The sequence below is a fragment of the Ctenocephalides felis genome, unplaced genomic scaffold (assembly GCF_003426905.1).
Source record: "Ctenocephalides felis isolate EL2017-DRISC unplaced genomic scaffold, ASM342690v1 CF-g0.4_SCAFFOLD_03570, whole genome shotgun sequence".
Classification (NCBI taxonomy): Eukaryota; Metazoa; Arthropoda; class Insecta; order Siphonaptera; family Pulicidae; genus Ctenocephalides; species Ctenocephalides felis.
The window spans coordinates 21,181,321-21,189,846 of NW_020539724.1; the positions used below are offsets into that span (position 1 = coordinate 21,181,321).

Sequence of the window (8,526 nt, forward strand, 5' to 3'; positions counted from 1 at the left end):
TTTTGGAAAAAAAAAATCATTTCAATTTTTTAATTTTTTTTTTTTTTGAATATCGAAAATAATTGAGATTTCAATTTTGATTCTGGCTAAAGTTCTAAAGCTCACTTATATACTTTAAGTGAATAATTTTAACTCTGTAATTCAGTTTATATAATTCTTATAAATATTAGACAATGTTACAGAATTTATAATAATCGGTTTCAAAACATTTAATATTCCTCGAACATTTCGTTACGGTACGGGAAGTTCCAGCAATTTGCCTTAAAGCACGATGCCATACACCACTAGTTAATAATTCAGGATGTTCGTTTATTAGACCATGAACTCACTATTTAAAGTGCCATTAAAATCGCCAAAAAAATCCAACAATTACAAAAAAAAAACGGCCCTGCCGATCTTTATCAACTAGTAAACAGCACAGTTAATATATTAAATTTGTCGAATTTTTTAAAATTGTCAAAATAAGTTCATTTTTTTTTAAATTTTGGTGTCAACATTTTATACTTGTTTATCTATGGTGTCAACGATTGAGAATAACTTGAAATATAGAGAAAAAAATTAGCAAATCAAATTTTCTGGCAAAGACAGAAAACAACATATTACAAACTGATATGTTTCATTTGCCGAAAAGTAAATTCTGAAAATTTTGCAGCATTCAAATAAGGAGCCAATTCTCGAATAAAATAGCTATGTTATGTTACTAGTTTCTTATTTTTAAATGTATAAAAAATCATAGTATTTTTCGATTATTGTATTATAATCTATAAAAATACAGATAAAGAAAATAAAGATAATTTTGAGGGTTTATTATAAGCCAAGTGTTTCGTGACGTTGTTTTGTTTGGACGCAGAATCGTTAATGATATATGCCTCGTTATTGGTCTAGTAATACTTCAAGAAGTTCCAGTTATTTCTTCTTTCAGTTATTACTGCGGCGAATATTCATATTTAATATTCAGGCAATAAATAACTTTTGTATTAGCAAAATCATCGTAATATATATGAACATTCGAGTTACGAGACAATATTGAGAAGATTATTGGTAACTTTTCACCAACTGGAAAAAGACCAAAAACTGATATGAAAGAGGTAAAGAGAAGGCAGAATCTAGATACTTTTTATAAAACATTGTTAGAGAATTCTACTAATAAAAGCATACACAAATAACATGTGGGTATATGTAAAATCATTGTAATAAAATTTTAAACATCAAAATTTTCATGTAGAACATGGCTTCTAAAACTGTGGGCCGCACCCTCATGGTCGCGTGGTAAAATTATGGGGTCGCAAAAAAATTTAATGTCAAATATATATCATTATATAACAACACGTCTAAATTTTTGTATGTTTTACAACGAAATCTAAAACTATACCTAATAAATAAATCATCTAAAAATAATAATTTCTCTTTTTTTTATATTTGTGTGAGGTCGTCAAGGAACTCGCAATCATAAATGGGGTCGCGAATGACAAAAGTTTAAGAAGCCCTGATGTAGAGCATTCAAAAATAAAAAAAAAAATACAGAAAATTAAGGTGTTTTTTACATTTCAATATAATATACGATGATGTTGAGAAAAATGTAATAATGTAGTAATAACCAACAAATAAGTTATCAATTTGATATAAAAAAAATCAAGTTAGAGCAAATAGAAGCAAATAGAAGCTTCTTCTGTGTATCAATTGTGCTTATAATTGATGTCTTTTACATTCAGAAATCTAGTATTAAATAATAATAATAGTAATAATAATAATAGTACTCTATTATTATAGAGCTATTAAATAATAATAATAGTACGGCTAAATTTATTTAATTATTATTGAACAAAAAAAGAATCAGAATAATTAAAATCATTCAATTGATATTTGATACATAACGTTACTGCCTATAAGTCTCAAAAAAATTATATTTTAGACTATAATTTATTGTAGAACGACATTACCTTCGATTGCAATTTTTTTTAAAAGTATTGAAATATATTAATAATGTGGGCACCTAAATATCGCATTGGCATATCGAATTTAGATCCAATTTTGTTTACATATCACAACCAATTAGTTAATTTTTATTTCCGTTGTTGAGTATAAAAATGTAAGGAATTTAATTGGCTCTTGCATTAGAATTTTTTTTTATTCAATACTATATTTACAACGGTCTAGTTAAAGACATTTAGCAAAAGCATTAGAATATACCAATTTGAATAAGTTACTCATCTTACAAAACGAACTTACTAAAAGTGTTAATAAAACAACACATAACACACTGTCATCAGAGTAAATAAAATATATGACACATATCATCCGGTTCATAATACTATAATATAAATATTATCTTTTCGAATTTATAAAAAAAAATTGTCCGTCAGCACCTCGACTAAACAGCAAACTTAAATAACAAGAACTCCGAGATTATTTATGACAATGGAATGCATTATAAAAGGTAATCTACTTATGAGCAAGTAATGAGTAACTGTAAGATATAGAATATGTTTATTCATTAATGGGTCTAAATGCCACATACTAAAGCTCATTGTAAATGAAGTATCATATATAATGTACTGTATTATAGCAATAGAAATATAACAAGTGTAGTAAAATATGAAATAAACACGGTCACTAAAGTTTAAGCTCAAGCATTTTCATTATTAAAATGAAACATGAAAATAAAATCAGCTAAATAAGAGACCATTTTCACTTGAAAACGTGCTTGGATGTATAAATATGATATCCACACTGTCATTTTAGTTAAGATTTTCATACATTTTGCTCGCTAGCTTTTATCTTGTATTTTAAAAAATGTAATCTTGGTACTTATTATTGGTTGGTTTTGGATACAATCAAAATAAGATGCCCGAGAGGATTTTTAAAAGTTTTAATTATTTTCGGAGATACAGCTCTCCTGTTTGCTTCCTTTTGCAAAACTTTAAAAAAGTTTTTCTCAAAACCGTCTGTTTCATTCCCAAATTTCAATGTTAAATATTTTTAAATATTCGAGATCATTTTTCCAAACAGTCTATATTGGTTGTTATACCGAAAATCTCGGTTGAGCACATGAAACAAACTTCTTCTGTACAAAGTCATGTTAAAACCAATTTGGACGTACGGAATACAGCTTTGGGGAACGGCGCGCAAATCCATCATCGCCATAATCCAAAGATTTCAAAATAAGATTTTGAAAGAAATTATAAACGCACCCAAGTATGTCCCTAATTGGTTGGTTCAAACAGATTTGAACATAAACACAGTTAAGGAAAAAATTGAAAAGTTCAGTCTAAGATACAAGGATAGAATACAGAACCACCCAAACATCATGGCCAAAAACTTAATAAATAACCATGGCATTGAACGGCTCAGAAGAAAACAGCCTCTTTTTGACATTCTCTAGTAATCCTATAATATGTACAATTACTCGTAGTACCATTAAAATTACTGAATGTTGTTTGTAACGACAGATTGTAATTCATAAATGGAAATAAAAAAATAAAAAAAAATCAAACAGTAGCCATTTTGATTTTTCTATACTCTTGAAGCATAGATAGACATTCTCGGACGACTCGCAACATTCTCAGACAATTTACAACTATTTCGGACTTTCTAGATATTCGACAACATTTCCAAACATTCAACAATATTTTCAAATAATCAACAAAATTTTCAAACTGTGTACAACAATTTTAAGCACCTTACAACCTTTTCAAACAATCTAAAACAGTTTTTTAAACAATCTACAATATTTTCAGATTCTTAACCTTTTCAGACACCTAACAACATTAAAAAAATATATAGAATAAAAGATGATCATTGTAAACATTTTCTTGAATTTAGGTACAATTAATGTATTCTAAAGATACTTTAGCAAAATGTAAAAACAAAGCAAATTATTATAACTTATAAATTATAATAAGCAAGTTGTAAGTTAACATAAGAGGCAATAATCCAATAATAGGCCTTATATAATATCTAAATAAATAGTTTTGAAAATCATTATCTTCCTCCATAAATTACAACCTACGACTTGATACAGAGCATAAGACATTGACAATGAATTGAGTTAATGGATAATTGACTGTTTGGTATTGACTATACTAAGCATCTTGTATATAGTTATATTATTATTAACTTTATCTAATAAATAAGTAATATTTAAATTTGTTTAATAAAAAAAAAATAATATAGTAAAATATATCAAAATTGAATGAGCTAGCTCAAGAACCTTGCGAAGTATGTAGTTTTCTTCAATACACCAAATTCGATCATATATTTTTTAACTAGAACATAATTGCATCTATTTTAATATTTCATATGATCGGCCTAGATGGTATTCCGTTATTTAGAAACTATCAGCATCATCATCATCACATCATCATTATCGTCAAGTAAGTTTATTCTTTAATTGTCACAAGTCATTGCACAGAATACTATAAATATTAGTATAAGAAATATTATCAACTTCGAATGATCAAAAAAGACAGAAATAAAAATAAGGCAGCAACATGTGAGTACGAAAATCAAAAATACAAGCGAAGAAAAAATTATAAAAAAAGGAAAGATTCCACCAACTAAAAAATAAGTGGATAAAAATGGACCCTATCTCAAAATCAGTAGCGTTTAGCTGTTATGACGTCTAGTCTGATAATATCAGTTGATTGTTTATAAAATTAAATTGTTAAAAAAATTAAAGGGAGTATATTTTATTTTATTAGAGAAGGAGGGGGGAGGTCTGTGCAAAAAAGGTCGGAAGCCTCTGCATTAAATAATACGTTAAATGTATTAAGAAGATATGAGCAATTAGAATAAAAATCATCTCTAATAATGTGCAAAATGAGTATAATAGAACCAATCAAATAATTATGAAAATCCTAAGGTTTTTATATCAACATGTTGAATTTTTAATAAAAATAATGATAGAAAAATGTGGAAATGCGATACAAATGAACTATCTAAGATTTTCTACGAACACTTATATTTTAAAAGGAAATATAAATATACTTAGAGTACTCTAAGTCATCATGATGATGGTCGTAAGTGTATTTTCATATTGTGAGACAATAATTTTGATAATTAAAATTACAGATGGCATGTTGAAGTACCACATATTGACAATACTGTATTGGAAATAGTAGATACAGATGTTTTAATGTAGGACAATAAATACACATTTAAATATAAAATAAATATATTTCGAGGACAAAATCATCAAATTCATTTCTTGCTGTCTGATGATAGATAAATGAACTGAAAAATAGCTTTGCAATTAAAGGATTCTAATGCAAATTAGAGTATCTTGTTGAATATGTAATCAATTTCTTTACTAGTAGGTACTGTTGATTTCAGCTGAAACATTTTATTCATTTTTTCTTTAAATAAAAAGTGCATTTTTACCAGATTTTTCTTGTCTTTTTACATATGTTTCAAAACTCTGGTCTCGTTTTAGGAGAAAAACAGCTGTGACAAACTGACTGATATACAGATGACAAAACGGCAACAAAAGTTTTGTTCGAAATGATACTTCTATTTATAGAATAAAGGATGAAAGCCTTGACAAATTATTATATTCTTATTGATCTATGATGTCTATGAAGACTTGAACCAAATCTCAAAAGATGTTCATATAAAAAGAATAGATTGCAAATAAGTAGTTCCATGCAACACATTTTGGAATACCGAATTAAAGGTAAGATCATAATTTTTTGAAATGTGATTGAATTACATATAAGAATGAAAAAGACATTTTCAATACTTTGAATGCAGAAAAAACATTTTCATTATTAAATTTTTAATGAATACTATGAAAAACAAGCCAGCACAAATGAACAAAAACCCGATTCACTTTCTTATCAGATCCGGACAGAAAAACAAGACACCCTTTACCTATCATTAAGAAATTCAATATATTTTTTTCGTATTTGAACTGACAAGAAATAGTTTAGTAGTGTCATTGTGAGTATTTATTATTATTATGAATTGATTAGAAACATTTTAATTTACATTACGCAGACGAGAATTTGAGATAATATGTCGAATAATAAAGATTTACACTACTACAATTTGTATTTACAAATGAAAACTTGCATATTTTAACATTAAAATTATATATTAAATAGAATTTGATTTGTTGAGTAGAATTTGAATAAAAAATAAAAGTAAGAAGAAAAGCAAGATTAGAATTGCAGAAGCTCATATTTAGAAGAATAAGGAAGAATGAAGAATAAAGAGGAATGAGGAATAAAGAGGAATGAAGAATAAAGAAGAATGAAGAATAAGGAGGAATGAAGAATAAAGAAGAATGAAAATTTAAAAAATGTTTTTGATATTGTTATAAAAATCTAAATAAATTAATTATCTTTTTGTCAAAATATATTTTCGAAAATGTCTTGCATTAATTTTGTAATAAAATTGTAATGTATGGAGTTTGAGAAGACAACACATTCTTCAGTCTGAATAAAATAAATACGATACATTTACATTATAACATTAATATTACCAAATATATAATATATACCAAAATTTTGGAATGTGATTGAATTACATATCAGGAATATAATAATCCGACTTTCAAGAAAATACCTTTCATAAAGTTAAAAAAAGTGTTTTTAATATTGATATAAAAATCTGAATAAGTTAATTATCTTTTTGTCAAAATATATTTTCGAAAATGTCTTGCATTAATTTTGTAATAAAACTGGATGGAGTTTGAGCAGGCAACACATTCTTCAGTCTCAATAAAATGAATGATACATTTACATTATAACATTAATATTTCCAAATTTATAATATATACCAAAATTTCGGAATGTGATTGAATTACATATCAGAATGATAAATACAGTAATCCTACTTGCAAGGAAATACCTTTCACAAAGTTAAAAAAGTGATTTTAATATTGACATAAAAATCTAAATAAGTTAATTATCTTTTTGTCAAAATATATTTTCTAAAACGTCTTGTATTAATTTTGTAATAAAACTATGTGGAGTTTGAGAAGGTAACACATTCTTCTGTGTGAATAAAATGATACTTTAACATTAATATTACTAATATATTATATAATATATACCAAAATTTTGGAATGTGATTGAATTACATATCAGAATAATTCGACTTTCAAGGAAATACCTTTCACAAAGTTAAATAAGATTTTTTTAATATTGATAAAAAAATCTAAATAAATAATCTTTTTATCAAAATATATTTTCGAAAATGTCTTGCATTAATTTTGTAATAAAATTGTAATGTATGAAGTTTGAGAAGACAACACATTCTTCAGTCTGAATAAAATAAATTTGATACACTTAAATCATGACACTAAAAATACTGTACTACTAAAAATACTGTATTTATTAGTAAAATAAGAATAAATTATAATTAAAAATATACTTATTTTTAATAATTTTTCACAATATGCCTTACAGACTGACGTAAATTTCTTTTGTACTAACCAAAAATCTAATTATAGAACTGAGGGTAAGATATTTGACAATTCAACCCGGTTTCGACAAAGTAACAAAAAGTCTATCAAAATTTTATATGAATCGACGAAAAAATCATTATATTACATATTTTTCGAGCAGTTTTTGTATATGATATATCTAATTATAGATGTGAGGGCAAGAACTTTGACAAGTTAGAACACTCCCCTATATTAAAACGCACAATGTCGGGGCGCGATCTTCCGAATACAGAAAAATAATTCTATTACAAATTGCATGAAATATATAGTAGTTTAAGAATTAACTTACATTTTTTTTCATTCAAGGATTCCAAAAATCCTTTCTCTTGGACCGCATAACACGGGCACTTTTGATAACGAAATCAATTACACTAAAATTCTACACACCTGTCAAAAATGTTTGTGAATCACACATAACAGAAATATGTTTAATATTTTGTCGAAGGAAAAGAACAAGCACTTTAACACACTGTTGACTACATTTTTTCATTCATTTAATTTATTATTTGTTTAGTTTATTTAATAAATACAGATTCACGCGACAAAACCGTATATATGTCCTCACTTATTACCTTTCTAGAGTCTTTTATCAACTTCATTCGACTGCCGTGCAAATGGCCGCGTGTAGTTTGTTATGAAGTATGATGAATGTTGCGTTCCCTAGTAAATTGTATGAAGGAGAAAGAAATGGCGAGAGGAGCGCTATATATTCATTTTGGGTCGATCGCACAGAACGCTCGATACACGGCACACCATCGCACCAGTACAAACATTGCGGCAAAAAACTACAACTTACACTGACTTCACGAAAAATAATATAAATTAAATATATTTATTAAAAATTAGTCTATTATAATTATTTATAAATATCATAGTAATGTAGTACTGATGGTTTTATAAGTAATCAAATTATACAATTATAATTTCAAATATCTGAAATTATTTTAGGTTGGTACTATGGTTTCATATAAACATTGCGTTTGAAAATAAAACAAACAAAAATTACATAATTTTGTAAACCACGTGAATATTACTCACGCAACAAATTGATAAAAAATTAAACAAATTTTGTTAAAAAT

The 8,526-nt window shown here is 26.4% G+C and overlaps 1 protein-coding gene across 1 annotated transcript in view; it reads right to left on the reverse strand.

Annotated features, from left to right (window-relative positions):
- The window catches only part of LOC113383570, a 62,518-nt gene extending 54,586 nt beyond the window's left edge, over positions 1-7,932 (reverse strand). The window contains exon 1 of the mRNA XM_026621826.1: positions 7,737-7,932. The gene's annotated coding sequence lies outside the window, so the exon portion shown is untranslated. The remainder of the gene's footprint in view (positions 1-7,736) is intronic.
- Positions 7,933-8,526: the final 594 nt, after the last annotated feature.